Here is a 14,511-nt window from a genome sequence, read left to right on the forward strand (position 1 = left end):
GCCAACCATGACCATGAAACATTATTGTCATCTAACAGCATTCAATAGTTTCACTTCAGTTTATGATCCCAAAGTCATAACTTATGTATTGCAGACAGGACAGTCTCTGATTGGGAAGGACCACGTTTATTTGACAGCTTTAGGATGAAAGGATCAATAAGTCCGATAAAAGTTCAATAAGTCCCACCTTCATAAAATAGTCAATAGTGAGCAGCCTGCCAGCATACCCAAGTACACTCCTGTCCATTTAAGTTCAACAGATATCACAGTAAGTGTCCTATCAGTCTCTGTGAAACACCCACCACATCTTGTCTACTGGAGGATAACACCTCTGTGAAACACCCACCACATCTTGTCTATTGGAGGATAACACCTCTGTGAAACACCCAGCACAGCTTGTCTATTGGAGGATAACACCTCTGTGAAACACCCAGCACAGCTTGTCTATTGGAGGATAACACCTCTGTGAAACACCCACCACAGCTTGTCTATTGGAGGATAACACCTCTGTGAAACACCCACCACAGCTTGTCTATTGGAGGATAACACCTCTGTGAAACACCCACCACATCTTGTCTATTGGAGGATAACACCTCTGTGAAACACCCACCACAGCTTGTCTATTGGAGGATAACACCTCTGTGAAACACCCACCACAGCTTGTCTATTGGAGGATAACACCTCTGTGAAACACCCAGCACAGCTTGTCTATTGGAGGATAACACCTCTGTGAAACACCCAGCACAGCTTGTCTATTGGAGGATAAAACCGCTCAAGATTCCATTCCATTGTGCAATAATGTATGTACCTCAACCATGGCAGATGCCAGATCAGCATTGTCAGGTTCCAATACATTTACTGTCAAAGGAATACAACACTGGGCCTTCTTAATCAATCATTGAATACACAATCAATCTGTGTCTAATTTGTAAGGTAAAGGCCTACTCTAAATGCTCCAATAATAGTCCACAGGTTACACTTTGTATAGATAGTAGTATTTAGATACAGGTTGTTTAAGGTTGGTTTGGTCAGGGGTTACTACAGGGCAACAACATTGCACAGGTGTTGCTGAGGTTATTAGAGGACAAACAGGGTAGGTAGGTTTACAAATAGTTTATCTACACTAGATCTACAGTAAATACATACATGTACCTTCCCCACGAGACAAAGCCCTATCCGTACGAATTAAGGTGTATATTTTATATTATTATCTGATTTTAGCCTTTTCAAGCTGTAAGTCATGATACCATGCTTTTTTATATTGGTACTGCAATAACAGGACCCTTTCAAGGAGGAATTCCAAAAAGTTCTCTTTACCCTGCAGCTGTAATTTTCTAAATATGATTATTTGTGTGCCTGAGTGAGTCGATTAAAATAGTGCTGTGCTCAGTACCACAGTCTCGTCAATTACTTCTGTTTACTAACCGGTGCTTACAGCTTTGGGATCTCACTGACTCTCTGCCTCAACATCCTTTCCTCCACACACACTTGATATTAAGTCTTTTGAGTGAAAATGAATGGTCTCTTTTGTTTCCAGTCAGTTGTACTCTAAAGCATTTTTCCTAACTCCTCCAAAATATTGCTCCTATTTTGCCATGGAGGAAGAGAAAGCATCACAACGACATAAAAGTTACATTATGGGACAGACACTTTGCCATGCCCTGCATTTTATGTACTGACTTTACCATGACTGCAGAAAACTCAATAAAAATATTGAAAAGAAAGGTACATTATGGGGAACATGATGGAAACTAATGTGACAGGTACAAAAATCCAATAAAACGCCTCTGTCTTAAAATAAACAACTAGCACTTTGCACTCTTCTCTCTCTAATCTCTTTGAATAAAAAAGGAGCAATGATCCATCTTCTTCTCTTCTCTTCTCATTGTATTAGGCAACCACCTCTTTAACCTTTAACCTTTAACCACCTCTTTAACCTTTAACCTTTAACCACCTCTTTAACCTTTAACCACCTCTTTAACCTTTAACCACCTCTTTAACCTTTAACCACCTCTTTAACCTTTAACCTTTAACCACCTCTTTAACCTTTAACCACCTCTTTAACCTTTAACCTTTAACCACCTCTTTAACCTTTAACCTTTAACCACCTCTTTAACCTTTAACCACCTCTTTAACCTTTAACCACCTCTTTAACCTTTAACCACCTCTTTAACCTTTAACCTTTAACCACCTCTTTAACCTAAACAAACGTCCATAATGAAATACTCATATTTGATGAATCACCCTCATACTAATAAACTCTAATTGAAGCATAATACACTGTAATAATATTTGTCTTGTTACTAGTTTAGTGGCTTATAATTGAAATCAAGGTTTTATTCTGATGTCTCATTTGAATATGATTGCTTATAGACAATTCATTTTTTACTGGCTCTCATAACACTAGTGATTTATTGGACTGTGTGTTTTACCTTTGTACTGTAACACAACTACACTATGGTCGCACACAATATTTGTGTGTAGTCGGATTTCAAGAGGTCAGTCGTGACATTGTAACTTGAACTTGATTGTCCAGTGGGGAAAAGAGATGGCGAAGTGGCTCTGAAACATGATCGTCTGTGTTCTAGAGCAGAACTCCATGCCACCCTTGTCACATCCACACACATTAATCCACATCTGTGACTGAAAACACCTTGTTGATTCAAAGCTATAACCTGTGGATCCAGACTTATGAAAGTCAACACAATATTCATCAATATTTGAAAAACATGCATTAGGTAATATTATGTGTTCAAAGTGACTATCGATAGTTGATCTAACTTGTTCTCATCATGGCAGCCATAAACAGATTGTTATCAATGGTTTACCATAAATGTAAGGCAAATCTTTCAATAGAGATACCCCCCCCCCCCTCTCTCTCTCTCTCTCTCTCTCTCTCTCTCTCTCTCTCTCTCTCTCTCTCTCTCTCTCTATATATATATATATATATATATATATATATATATATATATATATATATAATGCACTTAAAACCTACCAGCATACATAATGTTCATATTTCTTTGTTCATACATATTTCTTGTCTGCAGGTCAAGTCAGCCCATTTTGACTGCCATCCTATGAGAAGAATCAGGGGGTCCCCTAAGCAGGTTCAAGTTGTTTTCTTCTTCTTCTTTCTATATAATGTATAACAGGCTCAAATGTAACTTTGCTGTGTTTTAATGGTTAATTGACCACATTGAATTGAGTCCTTGAAATGAATCAGCACCCAAAAATGGGAAATGTATTGAAAAGAAAGTGAAACACACAATGAAACACACAATTTGCCATATAGGCTTTTTTAATAAAGCACATTTAAGTTTTTGGATTTGTGTTACAGTTTTTCTCTATCGCTTTAACGAGCTTTAAGTTTTCTCAAAGCATAGCTCATTTTCTCTTAACTCTTAACACAAATCCAAAAACTCACACACAAAACCCTAAACTCCTCAAATGTCTTGCAAAAGCAAACACTGCATTCAAAATAATGTTGTCTTCTCTAAATGAAATGTTGTCGTCAAATGACACACACACAAAGACCATCAAATGAATAGACACTTGTAACAACCAATTGAACCCTGATGTGCACAATGGAAAACACTATGATCAGCGGAAAACAGTACTATGATAAGATTATCAGTAGGCCTTTTGCATTTTCAGTGTTACACTACATACGTACAGTAGCCCGTTATAAACTGTTATGTTTTCATACGCAAATATAAAACACACAAATACAAGAATATAATGTTTTTTTTTATTCTGAAATACTGTACACATCTCAGCAATGACCGTTGGATTTGTAAAGTGTTCTTCATACAGACCAAACAATAGAAAACATAAAATCAGCCTTCTGCATATACTCTATAGACTATTGTCACTGGCACAGCAGCAGCACGTAGGCCTACCTGGCGTTATGCAATCCTATACCTATTCAATGTTTCAACATGTAGGAGAAATGAACATTGCGCCGTTCACTGGTTTGTCTTGTAGTCATTCTAAGTTTTATACTGATTTGAATATATTGATTTATTGATTTAAAATCGGGACAATGCACATTGATTAACATGCTGTAAATGAGCCAGAATTAGCCTAGCAGGCTAGTTTTCATCTGCTGTCCCTGATATCATATATCATATATACTGGCTGGGATATCATATATCATATATACTGGCTGGGATATCATATATCATATATACTGGCTGTGATATCATATATCATATATACTGGCTGGGATATCATATATCATATATACTGGCCCTGATATCATATATCATATATACTGGCTGGGATATCATATATCATATATACTGGCTGGGATATCATATATCATATATACTGGCTGGGATATCATATATCATATATACTGGCTGGGATATCATATATCATATATACTGGCTGGGATATCATATATCATATATACTGGCTGGGATATCATATATCATATATACTGGCTGGGATATCATATATCATATATACTGGCTGTGATATCATATATCATATATACTGGCTGGGATATCATATATCATATATACTGGCGGGGATATCATATATCATATATACTGGCTGGGATATCATATATCATATATACTGGCTGGGATATCATATATCATATATACTGGCTGGGATATCATATATCATATATACTGGCTGTGATATCATATATACTGGCTGGGATATCATATATCATATATACTGGCTGGGATATCATATATCATATATACTGGCTGGGATATCATATATCATATATACTGGCTGTGATATCATATATACTGGCTGGGATATCATATATCATATATACTGGCTGGGATATCATATATCATATATACTGGCTGGGATATAAAGTGGATGTTACGTGCGTGTGAAAATTTTTCTGATTATGTCGATATTGACTATCTTTTTGAATTAAAAACGTTCTAGCATGTGACAAATACACTTGAAACTGCATTACATTATATACATTTTATATATACTGTATATATTTATATATGTTACGGTACATGTGGGAAATCGCTACATTTGTATTGAGATAGACCTCCACAGGTATATATTAGAACTCTGCCACTCTGCACCTGCATGATGTCATCACATAGTGATATTGGAATTTTGGAATGTTTGGTGGTTTCCAAGGCAATGCATGTTCTGAAATTGAAAAGTGTAGCACAACAAATCATTTCAGATCTAACTTAGATTGCGCTAAAAGATTCACTCATACAACAATGGCAAATCTACCCAGACGAGAGAGATATTGCTTAACTTTGGCTTTCAACTCTGATTCTGACTGGGATAATGCAGGTATTTTTGAGTTTGCTTGATTAACTATTACTACTATAACATTTTTATGTAACTAGAGATTTAAGTGTTCACACAAAAGCGGTCTTTTTCTGACAGGATTTTCAAATGTAAATGCGCGCTTGTTGTGCTTGCGGGTCACGTGTCTGTTTTCAAAGGATTGCATTGGTTTAGACGCGCTGTGATCTTATTAACGAACAGAAGATTGACTGCGCATGACAGTAGTTCCGTTTTTTTTTTTTTGTCGCACTGGTGCGATTGAATGTATTTCCAAGTCGCACAGAAATTATATTCACTCACAAATGCGACCAAAACAGTCACACTGTCGAACCCTGTATAACATTTTTATGTAACTAGAGATTTAAGTGTTTTATATTAGGCTATGCCAAATGTAAAATTGTATAATGTATGATATATTTAAATGTTTGATATTTGTAATTTAAAGTATGTTTTATATGTTAAATGTTACTTGTAATGTGTGTTTTAAATGTGGACTTCAATTAGATATATAAGTGTTTTATACTATGCCAAATGTAAAATTGTATGATGTATGATACTTTTTAATGTTTGATATGTGTAATTTAAGTATGTTTTACATGTTAAATGTTATTTGTAATGTATGTTTTAAATGTGGACCCCACTAAAAGTAGCTCATGCCTATGGGTATAGATAATGGGGATCCTTCCAATAAATAAACAATAAATAAACAATAAATAAACAATAAATAAACAAACTAGTCACTCCATTGGAGGAAGGCTCTGATCCTGTCTTTCCTGTCAATCCAGTTGGTGTCCATGGAGAGCAGAGGCTTGTGAAGATGCTGGTATCCAACCTGACGAGGTGTCCTCTAACTGTCAGCAACATCAAGGCCCTATCTCAGAGTATTCCTCTTCTTCACCCCCGTCTCCATGGAGACCAGTCCCAGTTTAACCGGACTCACACTGGCTGTCTCACAGTGGAACGGCTTGGCATACCAATAAAACCCCCCAACCATCCCAATGCGGAGAACGCAGCGCGTCCCGCTCAGTGGATCACGCCACCTGCAGCGGCTGCAGCAGAGGCACAGGGGAGGTCCCGACTTCCTGCCTTCACACCGCTGATGGCTCCGGCCCACCCTGAGACGATGGACTGGGCAGCCCTGAAGGTAGACCCCAGGTGCACCCTTCATGAGTTCGGGGAGTTTGTGAGGGTCATCTCCCCTGTACGGACCCCTTCAGGACGGGAGGTAGAGGGCAGGTGGAGAGTGTCTGACTACAGTCCAGAGGGCAAGCGGATGCTGTCTGTGTGGTGTAAGACCACCATGGACAGGGAGGCCCAGGGTGGTGAGGAGACAGGGGGGTCTGGGAGGCCCCAGGGCCAGGGGAAGAGGAAGGCCTGTGAGGAGAGCAGCAGCTCAGAGCACGGCCCTCCTTCATCCAAGATGCCGATGAGACTATGAAGGAGTCATAGTGTTAGTATTTGAAATAGTATTGATGTAAATAATATTGACATAGTATAGATGATAAGAATGGTAAGCTTTGAATAATAAATTATTATCAATAAGAACTATTCAACTTTGTCACCGTGTCATTATTACAGGATCATTATTTTTTCCCAGAAGGGAAGTTTGATGGTAATTGCACATTAATTCCTACATTCATTGTAGTAATTAATTTAATAAAATAAATAAAATAAAGTTATTATTAGTAGTTACAATGAAATTACATAGACAGTAAATATATATATTTTTAAAACATATTTAAAGTAATATATATGTGTGTGTGTCTGTGTTTTAATAATAATAAAAAGATCATGGTACTGTATCTTTTTCTTTAAAACCAAAATGCATCATCAGTGTGATACTACTAGACCTACTGCACTGTATGTATGATGATTGTATGATGATGCATATGAAATATCCAATAAGAATAAGAGAATAATGACGAGACACCCCAAAAAATGGACGTGTGCGTAAAATGCCTGTGTGGGCCGCGAATCCCTTTGAGATGTTTAAGTGGCCTTGAGTCCAAAAAGGCTGGGAACCGCTGCTCTACACAAAGGCCACAAGACCTCGTCGACATCACAGACAATGTTCTCTCTGGCCAAGCAGAGGGGAAAGTATCGCCTGGCATGACAAATCCAGCCCTGATATACTTCTGATATGTGTCAACACAGGAGAGCTCACCGTTGGCCCTTTTAGTGCTAAAGCTATGATTGCTAATTGAAAAGCAATAGGTGCTTGCCCATATGAGGAGTGTGATTGTGTGATTGGTGGTTTGAGTTTAGCATTCTGAATGGTAGTGTTTTCCATGTGAACACAAGAGATTTTATCTAGGAAGATTGTGCCAAATGTAGAGAATTGTATTTAGTGTGTTGTTAACTGTGTGGTTTAGAGCTGCAAAATTAGTAATAAGCAAGAAATGTGTTTGTCATTGTGAAGAATTGGTGTGAGATAAAATACACCAGTTTCAGGTTTTGGCCATTGTGTTTGAGGTTCAGATGTGTATCTCTAGTGCCCTTCCATAATGCTACAATATACCCATAGGACTCCTGTGGAACTGGACTATTTCTCCCAGAAGGTAGGATATTTGTCCCAGGGTCTGGAAAGAGAGGAACCAAAATACAGACCAATGTGTCATTCCCACCGCCTGGTTGGCTGACTCTCTTCCTCATGTCAAGGTCCCACAAGGTGGCGACATAGACAAACTAATGAGAAGAGAATGGAGAGGCATTCAGAATCATACAAAGCTTCTCTCAAAAGTTCCCTCAAATCTTGATAACCATAAACAATGCAAAAAATGTTTGGTTATACAGACTTTGTCCCATAATTCAATGTAGTGCTTTGTAGAAAAAGCGTTATTGTGAACAGAACATCATGCTGACCATACACAGTTATTGTCCAGTACGATTATATCTTTGCATTAGGCTACACAAGATGAAATATACCCTCAAAGGAACATTTCCATTACAGAGATCAGATATTTATTGTCTCACTGGCAGTATATATGTTTTGGGAATAGAGAAGTGGGCTGAGGACAAGATTTGACTAGACTAGTAAGTGAATACACGCTAGTGCACTTCAACTTACGAATGTGTCGCTTCTGATGGCACTACCACCTTCTGCACCGTTTTCTGAAAATATTGACCATCAGCCAACCATGACCATGAAACATTATTGTCATCTAACAGCATTCAATAGTTTCACTTCAGTTTATGATCCCAAAGTCATAACTTATGTATTGCAGACAGGACAGTCTCTGATTGGGAAGGACCACGTTTATTTGACAGCTTTAGGATGAAAGGATCAATAAGTCCGATAAAAGTTCAATAAGTCCCACCTTCATAAAATAGTCAATAGTGAGCAGCCTGCCAGCATACCCAAGTACACTCCTGTCCATTTAAGTTCAACAGATATCACAGTAAGTGTCCTATCAGTCTCTGTGAAACACCCACCACATCTTGTCTACTGGAGGATAACACCTCTGTGAAACACCCACCACATCTTGTCTATTGGAGGATAACACCTCTGTGAAACACCCAGCACAGCTTGTCTATTGGAGGATAACACCTCTGTGAAACACCCAGCACAGCTTGTCTATTGGAGGATAACACCTCTGTGAAACACCCACCACAGCTTGTCTATTGGAGGATAACACCTCTGTGAAACACCCACCACAGCTTGTCTATTGGAGGATAACACCTCTGTGAAACACCCACCACAGCTTGTCTATTGGAGGATAACACCTCTGTGAAACACCCACCACAGCTTGTCTATTGGAGGATAACACCTCTGTGAAACACCCAGCACAGCTTGTCTATTGGAGGATAACACCTCTGTGAAACACCCAGCACAGCTTGTCTATTGGAGGATAAAACCGCTCAAGATTCCATTCCATTGTGCAATAATGTATGTACCTCAACCATGGCAGATGCCAGATCAGCATTGTCAGGTTCCAATACATTTACTGTCAAAGGAATACAACACTGGGCCTTCTTAATCAATCATTGAATACACAATCAATCTGTGTCTAATTTGTAAGGTAAAGGCCTACTCTAAATGCTCCAATAATAGTCCACAGGTTACACTTTGTATAGATAGTAGTATTTAGATACAGGTTGTTTAAGGTTGGTTTGGTCAGGGGTTACTACAGGGCAACAACATTGCACAGGTGTTGCTGAGGTTATTAGAGGACAAACAGGGTAGGTAGGTTTACAAATAGTTTATCTACACTAGATCTACAGTAAATACATACATGTACCTTCCCCACGAGACAAAGCCCTATCCGTACGAATTAAGGTGTATATTTTATATTATTATCTGATTTTAGCCTTTTCAAGCTGTAAGTCATGATACCATGCTTTTTTATATTGGTACTGCAATAACAGGACCCTTTCAAGGAGGAATTCCAAAAAGTTCTCTTTACCCTGCAGCTGTAATTTTCTAAATATGATTATTTGTGTGCCTGAGTGAGTCGATTAAAATAGTGCTGTGCTCAGTACCACAGTCTCGTCAATTACTTCTGTTTACTAACCGGTGCTTACAGCTTTGGGATCTCACTGACTCTCTGCCTCAACATCCTTTCCTCCACACACACTTGATATTAAGTCTTTTGAGTGAAAATGAATGGTCTCTTTTGTTTCCAGTCAGTTGTACTCTAAAGCATTTTTCCTAACTCCTCCAAAATATTGCTCCTATTTTGCCATGGAGGAAGAGAAAGCATCACAACGACATAAAAGTTACATTATGGGACAGACACTTTGCCATGCCCTGCATTTTATGTACTGACTTTACCATGACTGCAGAAAACTCAATAAAAATATTGAAAAGAAAGGTACATTATGGGGAACATGATGGAAACTAATGTGACAGGTACAAAAATCCAATAAAACGCCTCTGTCTTAAAATAAACAACTAGCACTTTGCACTCTTCTCTCTCTAATCTCTTTGAATAAAAAAGGAGCAATGATCCATCTTCTTCTCTTCTCTTCTCATTGTATTAGGCAACCACCTCTTTAACCTTTAACCTTTAACCACCTCTTTAACCTTTAACCTTTAACCACCTCTTTAACCTTTAACCACCTCTTTAACCTTTAACCACCTCTTTAACCTTTAACCACCTCTTTAACCTTTAACCTTTAACCACCTCTTTAACCTTTAACCACCTCTTTAACCTTTAACCTTTAACCACCTCTTTAACCTTTAACCTTTAACCACCTCTTTAACCTTTAACCACCTCTTTAACCTTTAACCACCTCTTTAACCTTTAACCACCTCTTTAACCTTTAACCTTTAACCACCTCTTTAACCTAAACAAACGTCCATAATGAAATACTCATATTTGATGAATCACCCTCATACTAATAAACTCTAATTGAAGCATAATACACTGTAATAATATTTGTCTTGTTACTAGTTTAGTGGCTTATAATTGAAATCAAGGTTTTATTCTGATGTCTCATTTGAATATGATTGCTTATAGACAATTCATTTTTTACTGGCTCTCATAACACTAGTGATTTATTGGACTGTGTGTTTTACCTTTGTACTGTAACACAACTACACTATGGTCGCACACAATATTTGTGTGTAGTCGGATTTCAAGAGGTCAGTCGTGACATTGTAACTTGAACTTGATTGTCCAGTGGGGAAAAGAGATGGCAAAGTGGCTCTGAAACATGATCGTCTGTGTTCTAGAGCAGAACTCCATGCCACCCTTGTCACATCCACACACATTAATCCACATCTGTGACTGAAAACACCTTGTTGATTCAAAGCTATAACCTGTGGATCCAGACTTATGAAAGTCAACACAATATTCATCAATATTTGAAAAACATGCATTAGGTAATATTATGTGTTCAAAGTGACTATCGATAGTTGATCTAACTTGTTCTCATCATGGCAGCCATAAACAGATTGTTATCAATGGTTTACCATAAATGTAAGGCAAATCTTTCAATAGAGATACCCCCCCCCCCTCTCTCTCTCTCTCTCTCTCTCTCTCTCTCTCTCTCTCTCTCTCTCTCTCTCTCTCTCTCTCTCTCTCTCTCTCTCTCTCTCTCTCTCTATATATATATATATATATATATATATATATATATATATATATATATATAATGCACTTAAAACCTACCAGCATACATAATGTTCATATTTCTTTGTTCATACATATTTCTTGTCTGCAGGTCAAGTCAGCCCATTTTGACTGCCATCCTATGAGAAGAATCAGGGGGTCCCCTAAGCAGGTTCAAGTTGTTTTCTTCTTCTTCTTTCTATATAATGTATAACAGGCTCAAATGTAACTTTGCTGTGTTTTAATGGTTAATTGACCACATTGAATTGAGTCCTTGAAATGAATCAGCACCCAAAAATGGGAAATGTATTGAAAAGAAAGTGAAACACACAATGAAACACACAATTTGCCATATAGGCTTTTTTAATAAAGCACATTTAAGTTTTTGGATTTGTGTTACAGTTTTTCTCTATCGCTTTAACGAGCTTTAAGTTTTCTCAAAGCATAGCTCATTTTCTCTTAACTCTTAACACAAATCCAAAAACTCACACACAAAACCCTAAACTCCTCAAATGTCTTGCAAAAGCAAACACTGCATTCAAAATAATGTTGTCTTCTCTAAATGAAATGTTGTCGTCAAATGACACACACACAAAGACCATCAAATGAATAGACACTTGTAACAACCAATTGAACCCTGATGTGCACAATGGAAAACACTATGATCAGCGGAAAACAGTACTATGATAAGATTATCAGTAGGCCTTTTGCATTTTCAGTGTTACACTACATACGTACAGTAGCCCGTTATAAACTGTTATGTTTTCATACGCAAATATAAAACACACAAATACAAGAATATAATGTTTTTTTTTATTCTGAAATACTGTACACATCTCAGCAATGACCGTTGGATTTGTAAAGTGTTCTTCATACAGACCAAACAATAGAAAACATAAAATCAGCCTTCTGCATATACTCTATAGACTATTGTCACTGGCACAGCAGCAGCACGTAGGCCTACCTGGCGTTATGCAATCCTATACCTATTCAATGTTTCAACATGTAGGAGAAATGAACATTGCGCCGTTCACTGGTTTGTCTTGTAGTCATTCTAAGTTTTATACTGATTTGAATATATTGATTTATTGATTTAAAATCGGGACAATGCACATTGATTAACATGCTGTAAATGAGCCAGAATTAGCCTAGCAGGCTAGTTTTCATCTGCTGTCCCTGATATCATATATCATATATACTGGCTGGGATATCATATATCATATATACTGGCTGGGATATCATATATCATATATACTGGCTGTGATATCATATATCATATATACTGGCTGGGATATCATATATCATATATACTGGCCCTGATATCATATATCATATATACTGGCTGGGATATCATATATCATATATACTGGCTGGGATATCATATATCATATATACTGGCTGGGATATCATATATCATATATACTGGCTGGGATATCATATATCATATATACTGGCTGGGATATCATATATCATATATACTGGCTGGGATATCATATATCATATATACTGGCTGGGATATCATATATCATATATACTGGCTGGGATATCATATATCATATATACTGGCTGTGATATCATATATCATATATACTGGCTGGGATATCATATATCATATATACTGGCGGGGATATCATATATCATATATACTGGCTGGGATATCATATATCATATATACTGGCTGGGATATCATATATCATATATACTGGCTGGGATATCATATATCATATATACTGGCTGTGATATCATATATACTGGCTGGGATATCATATATCATATATACTGGCTGGGATATCATATATCATATATACTGGCTGGGATATCATATATCATATATACTGGCTGTGATATCATATATACTGGCTGGGATATCATATATCATATATACTGGCTGGGATATCATATATCATATATACTGGCTGGGATATAAAGTGGATGTTACGTGCGTGTGAAAATTTTTCTGATTATGTCGATATTGACTATCTTTTTGAATTAAAAACGTTCTAGCATGTGACAAATACACAAACTGCATTACATTATATACATTTTATATATACTGTATATATTTATATATGTTACGGTACATGTGGGAAATCGCTACATTTGTATTGAGATAGACCTCCACAGGTATATATTAGAACTCTGCCACTCTGCACCTGCATGATGTCATCACATAGTGATATTGGAATTTTGGAATGTTTGGTGGTTTCCAAGGCAATGCATGTTCTGAAATTGAAAAGTGTAGCACAACAAATCATTTCAGATCTAACTTAGATTGCGCTAAAAGATTCACTCATACAACAATGGCAAATCTACCCAGACGAGAGAGATATTGCTTAACTTTGGCTTTCAACTCTGATTCTGACTGGGATAATGCAGGTATTTTTGAGTTTGCTTGATTAACTATTACTACTATAACATTTTTATGTAACTAGAGATTTAAGTGTTCACACAAAAGCGGTCTTTTTCTGACAGGATTTTCAAATGTAAATGCGCGCTTGTTGTGCTTGCGGGTCACGTGTCTGTTTTCAAAGGATTGCATTGGTTTAGACGCGCTGTGATCTTATTAACGAACAGAAGATTGACTGCGCATGACAGTAGTTCCGTTTTTTTTTTTTTTGTCGCACTGGTGCGATTGAATGTATTTCCAAGTCGCACAGAAATTATATTCACTCACAAATGCGACCAAAACAGTCACACTGTCGAACCCTGTATAACATTTTTATGTAACTAGAGATTTAAGTGTTTTATATTAGGCTATGCCAAATGTAAAATTGTGTAATGTATGATATATTTAAATGTTTGATATTTGTAATTTAAAGTATGTTTTATATGTTAAATGTTACTTGTAATGTGTGTTTTAAATGTGGACTTCAATTAGATATATAAGTGTTTTATACTATGCCAAATGTAAAATTGTATGATGTATGATACTTTTTAATGTTTGATATGTGTAATTTAAGTATGTTTTACATGTTAAATGTTATTTGTAATGTATGTTTTAAATGTGGACCCCACTAAAAGTAGCTCATGCCTATGGGTATAGATAATGGGGATCCTTCCAATAAATAAACAATAAATAAACAATAAATAAACAATAAATAAACAAACTAGTCACTCCATTGGAGGAAGGCTCTGATCCTGTCTTTCCTGTCAATCCAGTTGGTGTCCATGG

Source organism: Nansenia antarctica (assembly GCF_963989245.1).
Source record: "Nansenia antarctica genome assembly, chromosome: 19".
Lineage (NCBI taxonomy): Eukaryota > Metazoa > Chordata > Actinopteri > Argentiniformes > Microstomatidae > Nansenia > Nansenia antarctica.